Raw genomic sequence first — 13482 nt, 5'->3', positions numbered from 1 at the left:
TAATCTGACTTTGGCGAATACTTCTCTAACTCAAAAAATTCTACCAAAATAGGATGACCTAGGTAATTTGTTATTAATATTCTGCAAAAAGAATTGGCATTTTATCGTGTTCTCGTGATTTTTAACAATTGTTTTCGTGAGCACGAAGTTTCTGTCTTTTTTAGCAAGATCAAACAATTATCACCCAAGAAGATCCTATAGGCTTTACTTGGCACAAACACTAATTAAAACATAAAAAGCACAATCATACCAGTAGCATAATTGTGTAAACACTCAAGAACAGCAAGGCAAAAGCAAAAATAAATTTTATTCATTGGGTTGCCTCCCAACAAGCGCTATAGTTTTACGCCCTTAGCTAGGCGTAAGGCAAGGATCTAAGTTTTGCCATCCTTCTTCTTCTTAATTTTCTTGGGGGTACTTTTATCAGGAGGTTTTGTAAACACAACACAAAACATATTATCCATAGAAACTTTAGCATTCCTTAGTTGGTTTTCATCATAACCCCTTTGATTTCCCGCAACAATCCAAGAAAAGTGTTGATTAACATTATTAAAAACTTGTTGGATTATTTCTAGAACGGGAACCTCCTTTTTAAGATTATCATCAAAGATCTTATTATCCCCAAGCAAGTGCCTTAGTGAATAATCACTATTGTAAAGAATTTCATCTGTCACGGGTTTTCACGATTCATACCATAAAATTCAAAGATTTCCCTAGCTTCCCAAATTATGTAGTCAAACTCGTGCATAATAACGAGAGTGGCCAACTTTTTGGCTCTAGGATTCTATATTTCGGGAAGCTCAAAAAACAATCTTTGCAAAGTAGGATGAGTGCAGATAAATTTACTTTCAAGTTTCAGAACTAGTGCTGAAATAGCATCCGCATAAGATCTAGTAATTTTAAGTATAGGAGCATCATCAAGACTCAGATTTCCAACACAATTGAAAAATTCTTGGATACGTTCTTTTCACATAACGTTCCCTTGCCCCAAGATAAAAGTTTTATCATCCAGATTTCCTGTACGTCCAATCTTAGGAGTCAGGCCATCATCTGTTGGTGCCATACCGAAATCACTCACGATTGCAAGCAAAGAATAGATCTGACGAGAAAATGGCGAACGGAAAAAGAGAGGCGAATAAAACAACAAATTTTTGTGAAGTGGGGGAGAGGAAAACGAGAGGCAAATGGAAAATAATGTAAATTGCAAGGAGATGAGATTTGTGATTAGGAACCTAGTTATGTTGACGATCCTCCCCGGCAACGGCGCCAGAAATTCCTTTTGATGTCGCTTGAAGCTATGTCGGTATTTCCCCAAAGAGGAAGGGATGATGCAGCACAGCGGCGGTAGGTATTTCCCTCAGATATGAAACCAAGGTTATCGTACCAGTAGGATAACCAAGCAACACAATGTAAACAGCCCCTGCACACCAATAACAACACCTCGCAACCCGACGTGTTAAAGGGGTTGTCAATCCCTTTCGGGGTACGACGCCAGAAATTGCGTGTTGACAGGAGAAAGTTGTAATAGATTGAATAAATAGATCGAAAATAAAATAAAGTGCAGCAAGATATTTTTGTATATTTGGTTTAATAGATCTAAATAAAAAGAGCAAATAAAATAGATCACAAAACAAATATATGAGAAAGAAGACCCGGGGGCCGTAGATTTCAGTAGTGGCTTCTCTCGAGAAAAATAGCAAACGGCGGGTAAACAAATTACTGTTGGGCAATTGATAGAACTTCAAATAATTATGACGATATCCAGGCAATGATCATTACACAGGCATCACGTCCAAGATTAGTAGACCGACTCCTGCCTTCATCTACTACTATTACTCCACACATCGACCGCTATCCAGCATGCATCTAGTGTATTAAGTTCATGGAAAAACGGAGTAATGCAATAAGAACGATGACATGATGTAGACAACATCCGTTATCTATTGCGGCAGATAGGGATCCCATCTTTTTATCCTTAGTAGCAACGATACATACGTGTCGGTTCCCTTTCTATCACTGGGATCAAGCACCGTAAGATCGAACCCACTACCAGGCTCCTCTTCCCATTGCAAGATAAATAGATCAAGTTGGCCAAACAAAACCAAAATATCGGAGAAGAAATATGAGGCTATGAGAGATCATGCATATAAGAGATCAAAGAAACTCAAATAACTTTCATGGACATAAAAAGATACACTGGTACGCGTCGGTCCTAAACAAACGGTTTTTAACCCCTTTCCGCGACGGCATTCGGAACCGTCGCCAAGTGAGTGTGGGCGATAGGGGGGTCCTTCCCACATGACCCAGAAACCGTTTGGGATATGCCCTCCTGGCACACACGCTCGGCAAAATGAAGTCGTGTGCGACCGGCGAGCACTCAAATACAGAAATACGTATAGTAGTGCTAAAAAAATACAATTAACAGGCGAAATCATTTCCGGTCGTAAGTACATCCCACATAGTCAGTCACCACTAAACGTTTCCGTTCGTATGTACATCCGACACAGTCACTACAAGGAAAACGTTTGTGCAAGGTGGCGTAACGCAAATAGTTTTGAAGAGAATGTCGTGTGTGATTGTTCATTGATCCAACACGGTTTATTCCTAGAAACTGTGTGCGTTGCCTGAGGTCATCGCGGATGGTGGTTTCTCATTAACCGTTTGCAATAGGAAAACCCAACTAGCAAGCTAATTGGCCAATTAGTGGGCTAATTGCCCTATTATTAATAATCCATTTACTAATCTAATTGACATTCATATTAAGCACATAATATATTCCATTCCATATTAAGGAAGTAGGATTTCATAATTGAAATACATCGGAGCACAACATGATATAGCTTCATGTCACATCCCTAGTCTGGTATGCACTTGGACTAGCTTGGTTGCTGCATCATGTCTAAATTTCATTTAAAGTTGAATTGGGGATTGTTAAACCCTAGCACCAAATGAATTCAACTAGGTTCAAAATAAAAAAATATTTTCAATGAACCCAAAATGCCCTTCAAAAATGTTCATTATTTATGGAAAAAGGTTAAAACCTTTACCAAAGGTCATGCACATTTTTCCAAGGCATTTATGGTCTTTGAATTAATCCATATTGTATTTGAATTGGGGCATTTAAATACTATTAATATTTTCTAATGCTCCAACAATTCTGAAAATAGTTAAGGGCCTCTGTAATAATTCATTTAATGCCCACAATTATTTTCAGGATTTATTAAAATGATTTGGGCTATAAACTAAATCAAAACAAAATAACAAAAATAGAAAAGCAGAACATATTATTGTTAGAGAGAGAGAACTGACCTGGCACGCACTGGTCCGGCCCAGCACGGCCCAGTCCATCTGGCCGTGCCAGTCGTCCCCTTCCTTGGGACAGAAGGACGCCGGGCGTGTGCCCCTTGCGCGCGGCCACGCGTCTCGGCCACCTCCTGCTTCCGCCGCCTCCCCGATGTCGCTCTGGACGCCCTGGACGTCGACACGCACCCCGACCCCTCTCACTCTTCCCCGAGGCCCTCCTCCCCTCTGCTCCCTCTCTGTCGCTCGAACCCGAGCGCCACCGTCGCCGCCGCTCGTTGCTGCCGCACCCACCACTGATGCCTTGCCTCCCTGATCAGTCCAGCACCTCCGCCACCTCACACCACGCCTCTCCATCGAAGAAAGCTAACGTGGAGGCCCTGTGGAGCCTCCATCGTCGCCATCTTCCTCGTCCCTGTCCGGTGATCGTCGTCATCGATTCGCCGCACGCAGGATGTCCCCGAGCCCGCTGAGCTTGTATACCTGACCGTTGTGAGCTCTCCGTCTTTTCCCCCTCGTTATCTTCGTCGTTTGCAACCTCCAGCGTCCGTAACCGCCGTGGCCGAGCTTCCCCTGCCGCCGGCCATGTCGCCGTCGTCATTGCAGCCACTACAGCTCGAGCCTAAGCGCGTCACCATGCTCAGCATGTCTGCAGGAGCACGAAGCACCCCACCGCTCGACCCGCCGTGCACCACAACGCCGATTCCAAGCTTGACTGAACCACGGCCGCCGCAAACCTCATTGCCGGCGTTGATTCCGGCGACCCCCGTACCCAACTCCGCCTCCTCTTGATGCGGGCGAGCAAGGGCTATGCCCTGGTGCCCTCAGCGCGCTGACCCGACGCCTCTAGCGCAAATCCGGCGCGCCCCGCCGTGTTCTGTGGTCGCCGCCGGTGGTACTCCGGCGAGGACCGACGTGGCGCAGTCATTAGCGCTAATCCCCGCCAGCTCAGCCGCCCTTTAGCCACTGACAATGGGCCCCGCAGCATGTCAAAGTGCTAGTCAACGCGGGTTAGCACCGGTGTCACTGACTTGTGGACCCCACACGTCAGGTTTGACCCTGGTCAGTGCTGCTGACCTGCTGACATAGGCATGACACAGTGCTGACGCAATTAATCCTTTTCTGGATTTAAAATAATACAGGAAATTCCAAAAAATCCTATAAACTTCTAAAAATCATAGAAAATAATCAATAACTCAGATGGAAAACATTTATATATGAAAAATGATCAGAAAAATCCAATCTATCCATCTGTACCATTTCCATGCATGTTAGAACAACTTATGAATGCTGTTTAGGCCAAATCATATAAATGGCATTCAAACCCTCACATATGGAGTTTGAATTTGAACCTAGGGTTCAAACCAACTCCATTTAACTTGTGGCTAGCTGCATTAGCTCAATTCACAGCATATTGCCATGTCACACTCATGCATCATATTGTTGCATTGCATTGATTGTGTTTCCTGTCTGTTGCCGGTGTTGTCCCCTCTCAGTAGACGACGTTCCGACGATTTGATCGTTGACACTAATGACGACTCAATGCTATCTTCAGAAGTGCCAGGCAAGCAAAAACCCCTTGTTCATTCCGATACAATCCCACTCTCTCGCTCCTGCTCTCTTTTACTTCATTAGGACAACAACGATTCATCTGTTACTTGCTGCGGTAGCTGAACCCCTTTATCCTCTGCATGACCTGTCATTGCCACAGTAAATAGATGAAACCCACTAGCATGAGTACGAGTTGTTTGAGCCCTGATGTGCCTACTCATTCATGCTTGTTTGTCATGCCTGCTATTGCTTAGAGTTGTGTCAGGTCTGATTCATCGGGGATGAATTGAAAGTGGTGAACATGTCCTACTGTGTGAGAGCTAAGGGTGTGAACATGATTTGGTAAAGGTAGCGGTGAGAGGCCATGTAGGAGTACATGGTGTGTTGTCTCATTGAAACCGTCCTCAGGAACTGAGTTCTGTGTTTGTGATCCATGAAAAGTTACTACCACACATTGGGCTCCGGGCGCTCCAAGCTCTCTCGACTTATTAATCAACCTGATCTCTATCCAGGAGTTGCAACTAGTTTCTGGTGTTTGTAGGTAGTGTTAGTAGTCTACCAAGTGGCACCCGGTAAAGGTGGGCTTGGGACAGACTAGGCACACGTGGCCTGGTGTACCGAGTGGCACCCGGATAGTGGGCTCGGGAACCCTGCATACATCATTTGGGGCCGTGAGCGACACCCCGGCCGGATCTCCTTGCGGATGGAACCCGAATAGGCGATAAACCTGGATGAGAGACTTGTGTGGTTAGTCAGGTCGTGGCCGACTCCCTCGCCAGGCTTCCGCTTGAAGGTTGCCGAGGTACACGACGTGTACATGGTGGTAAGTGGCGAGAGCGTGTGTGAAGAAGTACACCCCTGCAGGGTTAATATGATCTATTCGAATAGCCGTGTCCGCGGTAAAGGACTTCTGGGTTGCCTGTACAGTTCATAGACAAGTGAAAGTGGATACTCTAAAATGCGCAAGATAAGCGTGAGTGCTATGGATGGCATCCTAGTAGGGAGACGGGAGCGGATCCATAGTGGTGTATTGATATGGTGAATATGTGGACTCGTGTGCGCCACCTCAAAAGAGTTGCTTGCAGTCGTAGTTCAGGATAGCCACCGAGTCAAAGCTGGCTTGCTACAGTTAAACTCCACCACCCCCTTTGTTGATACCGATGCATATGTAGATAGTTCTGATGTAAGTCTTGCTGGGTACATTTGTACTCACGTTTGCTTATTTTATGTTTTGCAGAGAGACGTCAGTCTCGCTAGTAGTTCCGTGTGGACTTCGACGTTTAGCTTGTTACCTCAGCTACGATCTTGTGCCCTCGGCAAGATCTGGTAGATAGTCAGGCTTCTCAGCCTTTTTCATTTATAGATGTCTGTACTCAGACATGTTAAGCTTCCGCATGTGCTTTGACTTGTATGCTCTGAATGTTGGGTCATGAGACCCATGTTTGTAATATCTCGCTCTTCGGAGCCTAATGAATAAATACTCTGAGTCGTAGAGTCTTGTTGTGATGCCATGTTGTATTTGCACATATCGAGCATATTGTGTCTATGATTTAAATGCTTGGTATGTGTGGGATCCGACAACCTAGTTGTTTATCCTTGGTAGCCTCTCTTATGGGGAAATGTAGTCTTGTGCTTCCATGAGCCATAGTAGTCCGCTACAGCCCGGTTCACCGGAGTCCTACTAGCCCAGCACTACTGCTCCGGAACACTTGACTGGCCGGCATGTGATTTACTTCGTTCCTGTGTCCGTCCCTTCGCGGAAATGTCACGCGGTGACATCCGGAGTCCTGCCTAGCCTGCTACAGCCCGGTTCACCGGAGTCCTGTTAGCCCAGTGCTACAGCCCGGATTCGCACGCCGCTGACCGACATGCTCGATGTTGATTCATGTATGCCTGTCCCCGTAAGTTGGTGCCACTTGGGTTCACGACTAGTCATGTCGGCCCGGGTTCTCTGTCATATGGATGCTAGCGACACTATCATATACGTGAGCCAAAAGACGCAAACGGTCCTGGGCCATGGTAAGGCGACACCCATGGGAATACCGTGCGTGAGGCCGCAAAGTGATATGAGGTGTTACCAGCTAGATCGATGTGACTTGGAATCGGGGTCCCGACAGCTTTGGTATCAGAGCCTGACTGCCTGTAGGATTACCAAGCCAAACTGGTCGAAGTTGAGTCTAGAAATGCTTTAGTTATATAAGGGAATTGATTGTGGAAGGGAACGTAAGGCTCTTTTTACTCCTTTACCTTATAGCCTTCTGATCTGAGTCATCCTCTTCTCTTCTACAGGGATTAAGAACTAGGCTTCTCATCTTTCTATCAGGATCACGTGTTACTAATCCATAGACTTATAGGATTGATAGTTTCAAGCCTCAGTTCAGTTTCTACTACTTCCATGTGTTGTCAGTTGATCTCGGAACCTTGATATTGTGATTCTGAATGGTTATGCCACCATTTTTACAGGATGTATCAAATCTTTTTGAGCATTTACAGCCGTTATGTTGTCCGAGTCATCCCAGGTTTCTAAACAATCTGATGCATTTGCAAAATCCTTTCCCTCTGTTTTTGCGTCCCTTTGGGCCAGATTAAGCACACTACCGGTGCGTTGAGGCACTCTGTTGCCTCGACATATATGTTGGAGCTATTATTATGACCCTAGGTGTCTTAGAGGACCACTTAGTAATCTAGCAATGCTTGCATCCCCAGTGTGATGATTCTGGCCATTATTCTCGAAAGCATCCCGTGATGCCATTTAGTTAGTAGGCATTCTACTCCTGGGTTCTTGAACCCAAGATTCACTCTACTTAATTCGTGTAGTTAGTGTTTGCTAGTTCCTTTAGGATATTAGTAACCTTTGCGATAGTCCTCGAGGTCCGTGGTATATCCTTCTTCTAAATACCATGAACTGCTTACGGCAGAAGTTCTTGAACCAAAAGATCACAATAAGAGTGCTCTTGATGAGTCCTCCATTCTGAATTGTGAATCTGCCAGTCCTACCTTTCTGCATGGATTATCTGGAAGAAATATGTTGAACTTGTTTGACATACTAATCTATGCATCCACAACTTAGAAATATATATGTTCCTTGAGTTGTTACTCTTCACTTGTATTCCGACCATTGTCTATCAATTGATAGTCAAGAGTATGTGTCCATTCATTCATCGATGCCTATTACTCTTGTAGTCCGTCAAGTCATTCTATTCTGGAATGACTAGGAGAAAAAAACTCCAGTACCTCATCCATTTCGAGGATTGGGTCAAAGTAGTTGTATTCCGCAGATCAAATTGCCAATCCAACCTTTGATCTGTTCTACCTTGGAATGTCACCCTCTTTCATATCAAGAACGACGTGAGAATTGCACAATCTCTCATGAATTCTTGATGTAGTGATACTTCTCGCCATCATTTTCATTCCTCGGTCCCATGTTGTCGCAACCAGAATGCCGACAAGTGAACCATGATGTGTGAAATCAATACTCCTAGCAACCATGTTGCTCGGTAGTTAACGGACAATAATTTTATTCTTAGTGTGTTGGTTACTGAATCATCATCCTAAGATTTATCGTGCGACCTAGTCCATTTTCCCTGGTGCACACCACGATCAACGAGATAGGATTGTGTCAATCCATCACTCTCTGGATCACATCGTCTTGCCCTGAAAAGAAAGATTGTTCTCGAGCTTAGTAACATATCGGTGGTTAGTGATTTTCCGAATATCCTCTCGGAAGTATCACCAGGTTGTCACCTGACCGCTATGTTGAATTCGTGATCAAGTTGGTTTCCTGTAGACCACCCCTTCTCCAAGAATCCGTGTTGGATACCCCTTAGCTAGTTGGTCAAGCTAAACAACAACTTGGAGAGTTGGAAGATAAAAGCTTGTCCGACCACGCTCATCCCTAAGGGATATATTTTTGTGTGTTTGTTGTAGAAAGATGATTTCTTCATTGATTGGTCCTCGTGATCAATTAATGGACCTATCATCTTAACCAAACTTTGATTTGAGTATGGGCTATTATCAAATCAAATCAGAACCAACGATGTTCGTAATGTTGTCTTACTCGTGGTTGATTCCTCGAGCATACACCATTACATCTTTTGGTCTGACCAATACTATCACATTGTTCACATAATGGCGGAAGTCCAGTGATATGGAAATTCCGATGAGTTGCTGTTGAGCCCATCAGCAGCATTTTGTCTCCTCCCTGATTCGTGCTGAACATCCAGCTAGTGTTGGAAACTTGTGTAAGCATTTTCTTCATGCCCCGTTCATGAAGTATATGTTGGATGAAAGTAGTGACTTCCTCTAAATTCACATGCAATTGATGCAAGTTGCCGCCGTGAATTCGAGGGAGCTTGTTTTTGCTTCCTTCGGAGTCATCCCAAGTCAGTCATGCATACGTGCGAAGTATTCTGTGGTCTGGAGACTTGCAACCTCCATTCTATATGAATCCCTAGCACATCAAGCCACTAACTGATTTGTTCAAGGAGAAGATGTTCCTTCATAAGAGCTAATCATATGACTTATGCAAGGACTTCGTTATCCGCGATGATGGTTCCCAACCAGAACTCGGTAGTGTTTTATTATAAGACTACCATGTGGTCGTGCTTGTCTAGGATAGTGTGTTCACAGGTGTGTAGCAGAACCAGCTCATGTTTTGGAGCTTGCTATCGTAGATCATCTCCAGAGAATCTCGCAACGTCATCTCGTCGATTTGTGTTGCAAACCTTCATTTTCTTCTAGACTCGATGAGTCTGGAATATCCTATTACCAACTAGATCCGAATCTCAGGCAGATATGACGGTTGGAACTTTTCCAAGATTATGATGTAGGTCCCGACAAGGTTGATGTTCTGGCCGACACACCTAGCCGGAAGATCTATTATTGTAGTATCTTGATTAAGTCGTTTGATCGCTTCCCATGAGGATTTCATATGACTTATTCCACAAGTTGTTCCTTATGGATTTTTGTGCTTCCGAAGTTCGACCTTTACTTGATGGCCGTGTTGATGTTTTAAGCATTGACCGTGGTACCTAGTACATCAAGGAGAACATTAGAAGCGGAGTGCTAAATGTCTCTCGGTCGATCATCCAGATTTGCTTCTTTGGCATTGCTAAGGAAAAATCTGAGAAAGTGTTATCTTCCTTTGCATCTGCATCCTCCATCACCGTTCATCATGGTAGTATGATGTGTTGCCAGGATCCTCGGCACGGATGTTGGTAAAACCTTGATGAATATGGGAATGCTCAAGTTCTTGAAAGCACGCTCAGTCACTAAGTTATATCCTTGGTATCAACTGGAATGTGCATTCCATATGCTGAGTTGTTCTATAACCATAGTTTCCTTTCCAAATGGAGTGTGCCATTCTTTTGAATTCTTTCAAACGATCATTTGTAAATTGCCTTAGGCTGGTATGAAGAGTTTCAATGATCTCTGAATCAAAAGTAATTCTTTTTGCCACTTAAGGGATATTTCTATGAGTCACCTTCCCTAAGGTGCCCCGTTATGGAATCGTGGCAACTATCTCCTCGCTACTTTGAAACCATGCACCATCCTACCTAAGCATGGGATTGTTGCCCACCAAATCAAATCTCATCGTTTGTTCTTCCATCCCTCTCGATGTGTTTTTTGTCTCAACTCGAGATGTTTCAACATCTCATTCCGCGAGTTGATCTTGTATAGCTCGATCTTCGAGAAGATCAATCCTGTAGAGTTTCCCTCTCTTCCGTCATCATAGTTGGATGAAGCTCTCAAAAAAAAGATGTCAAGATCAAGATGATGCAATGAATTAACATTTTCGAGAAGAACAATTGGATCGTGAAGATTATGTTAGTTTGCATTCCCCTTTCATCTTACCCTACGCTTGAATCTCGGGACGAGATTTTTGTTTAGTGGGGGTGAGTTGTCACATCCCTAGTCTGGTATGCACTTGGACTAGCTTGGTTGCTGCATCATGTCTAAATTTCATTTAAAGTTGAAATGGGGATTGTTAAACCCTAGCACCAAATGAATTCAACTAGGTTCAAAATAAAAAAATATTTTCAATGAACCCAAAATGCCCTTCAAAAATGTTCATTATTTATGGAAAAAGGTTAAAACCTTTACCAGAGGTCATGTACATTTTTCCAAGGCATTTATGGTCTTTGAATTAATCCATATTGTATTTGAATTGGGGCATTTAAATACTATTAATATTTTCTAATGCTCCAACAATTCTGAAAATAGTTAAGGGCCTCTGTAATAATTCATTTAATGCCCACAATTATTTTCAGGATTTATTAAAATGATTTGGGCTATAAACTAAATCAAAACAAAATAACAAAAATAGAAAAGCAGAACAAATTATTGTTAGAGAGAGAGAGAACTGACCTGGCGCCCACTGGTCCGGCCCAGCACGGCCCAGTCCATCTGGCCGTGCCAGTCGTCCCCTTCCTTGGGACAGAAGGACGCCGGGCGTGTGCCCCTTGCGCGCGACCACGCGTCTCGGCCACCTCCTGCTTCCGCCGCCTCCCCTACGTCGCTCTGGACGCCCTGGACGTCGACACGCACTCCCCGACCCCTCTCACTCTTCCCCGAGGCCCTCCTCCCCTCTGCTCCCTCTCTCTCGCTCGAACCCGAGCGCCACCGTCGCCGCCGCTCGTTGCTGCCGCGCCCACCACTGATGCCTTGCCTCCCTGATCAGTCCAGCACCTCCGCCACCTCGCACCACGCCTCTCCATCGAAGAAAGCTAACGCGGAGGCCCTGTGGAGCCGCCATCGTCGCCATCTTCCTCGTCCCTGTCCGGTGATCGCCGTCATCGATTCGTCGCACGCAGGACGTCCCCGAGCCCGTTGAGCTTGTATACCTGACCGCTGTGAGCTCTCCGTCTTTTCCCCCTCGTTATCTTCGTCGTTTGCGACCTCCAGCGTCCATAACCGCCGTGGCCGAGCTTCCCCTGCCGCCGGCCATGTCGTCGTCGTCATTGCAGCCACTGCAGCTCGAGCCTAAGCGCGTCACCGTGCTCAGCATGTCTGCAGGAGCACGAAGCACCCCACCGCTCGACCCGCCGTGCACCACAATGCCGATTCCAAGCTTGACTGAACCACGGCCGCCGCAAACCTCATCGCAGGCGTTGATTCCGGCGACCCCCATACCCAACTCTGCCTCCTCTTGATGCGGGCGAGCAAGGGCTATGCCCTGGTGCCCTCAGCGCGCTGACCCGACGCCTCTAGCGCAAATCCGGCGCGCCCCGCCGTGTTTTGTGGTCGCCGCCGGTGGTACTCCGGCGAGGACCGACGTGGCGTAGTCATTAGCGCTAATCCCCGCCAGCTCAGCCGCCCTTTAGCCACTGACAATGGGCCCCGCAGCAGGTCAAAGTGCTAGTCAACGCGGGTTAGCACCGGTGTCACTGACGTGTGGACCCCTCATGTCAGGTTTGACCCTGGTCAGCACTGCTGACCTGCTGACACAGGCATGACACAGTGCTGACGCAATTAATCCTTTTCTGGATTTAAAATAATACAGGAAATTCCAGAAAATCCTATAAACTTCTAAAAATCATAGAAAATAATCTATAACTCAGATGGAAAACATTTATATATGAAAAATGATCAGAAAAATCCAATCTATCCATCTGTACCATTTCCATGCATGTTAGAACAACCTATGGCTGCTGTTTAGGCCAAATAATATAAATGGCATTCAAACCCTCACATATGGAGTTTGAATTTGAACCTAGGGTTCAAACCAACTCCATTTAACTTGCGGCTAGCTGCATTAGATCAATTCACAGCATATTGCCATGTCACACTCATGCATCATATTGTTGCATTGCATTGATTTTGTTTCCTCTCTGTTGCCAGTGTTGTCCCCTCTCAGTAGACGACGTTCCGATGATTTGATCGTTGACACTAATGAAGACTCAATGCTATCTTCAGAAGTGCCAGGCAAGCAAAACCCCCTTGTTCATTCCGATACAATCCCACTCTCTCGCTCCTGCTCTCTTTTACTGCATTAGGACAACAACGATTCATCTGTTACTTGCTGCGGTAGCTGAACCCCTGTATCCTCTGCATGACCTGTCATTGCCACAGTAAATAGATGAAACCCACTAGCATGAGTAGGAGTTGTTTAAGCCCTGATGTGCCTACTCATTCATGCTTGTTTGTCATGCCTGCTATTGCTTAGAGTTGTGTCAGGTCTGATTCATCAGGGATGAATTGAAAGTGGTGAACATGTCCTACTGTGTGAGAGCTAAGGGTGTGAACACGATTTGGTAAAGGTAGCGGTGTGAGGCCATGTAGGAGTACATGGTGGGTTGTCTCATTGAAACCGTCCTCAGGAACTGAGTTCTGTGTTTGTGATCCATGAACAGTTACTACCACACATTGGGCTCTGGGCGCTCCAAGCTCTCTCGACTTATTAATCAACCTGATCTCTATCCAGGAGTTGCAACTAGTTTCTGGTGTTTGTAGGTAGTGTTAGTAGTCTACCAAGTGGCACCCGGTACAGGTGGGCTTGGGACAGACTAGGCACACGTGGCCTGGTGTACCGAGTGGCACCCGGATGGTGGGCTCGGGAACCCTGCACACATCGTTTGGGGCCATGAGAGACACCCCGGCCGGATCTCCTTGCGGATGGAACCCGAATAGGCG

This window comes from Triticum aestivum, chromosome 5D (genome assembly GCF_018294505.1).
Source record: "Triticum aestivum cultivar Chinese Spring chromosome 5D, IWGSC CS RefSeq v2.1, whole genome shotgun sequence".
NCBI lineage: Eukaryota > Viridiplantae > Streptophyta > Magnoliopsida > Poales > Poaceae > Triticum > Triticum aestivum.
The sequence above is the reverse complement of the archived record's forward strand: the minus strand, read 5'-3'. Positions refer to the sequence as shown.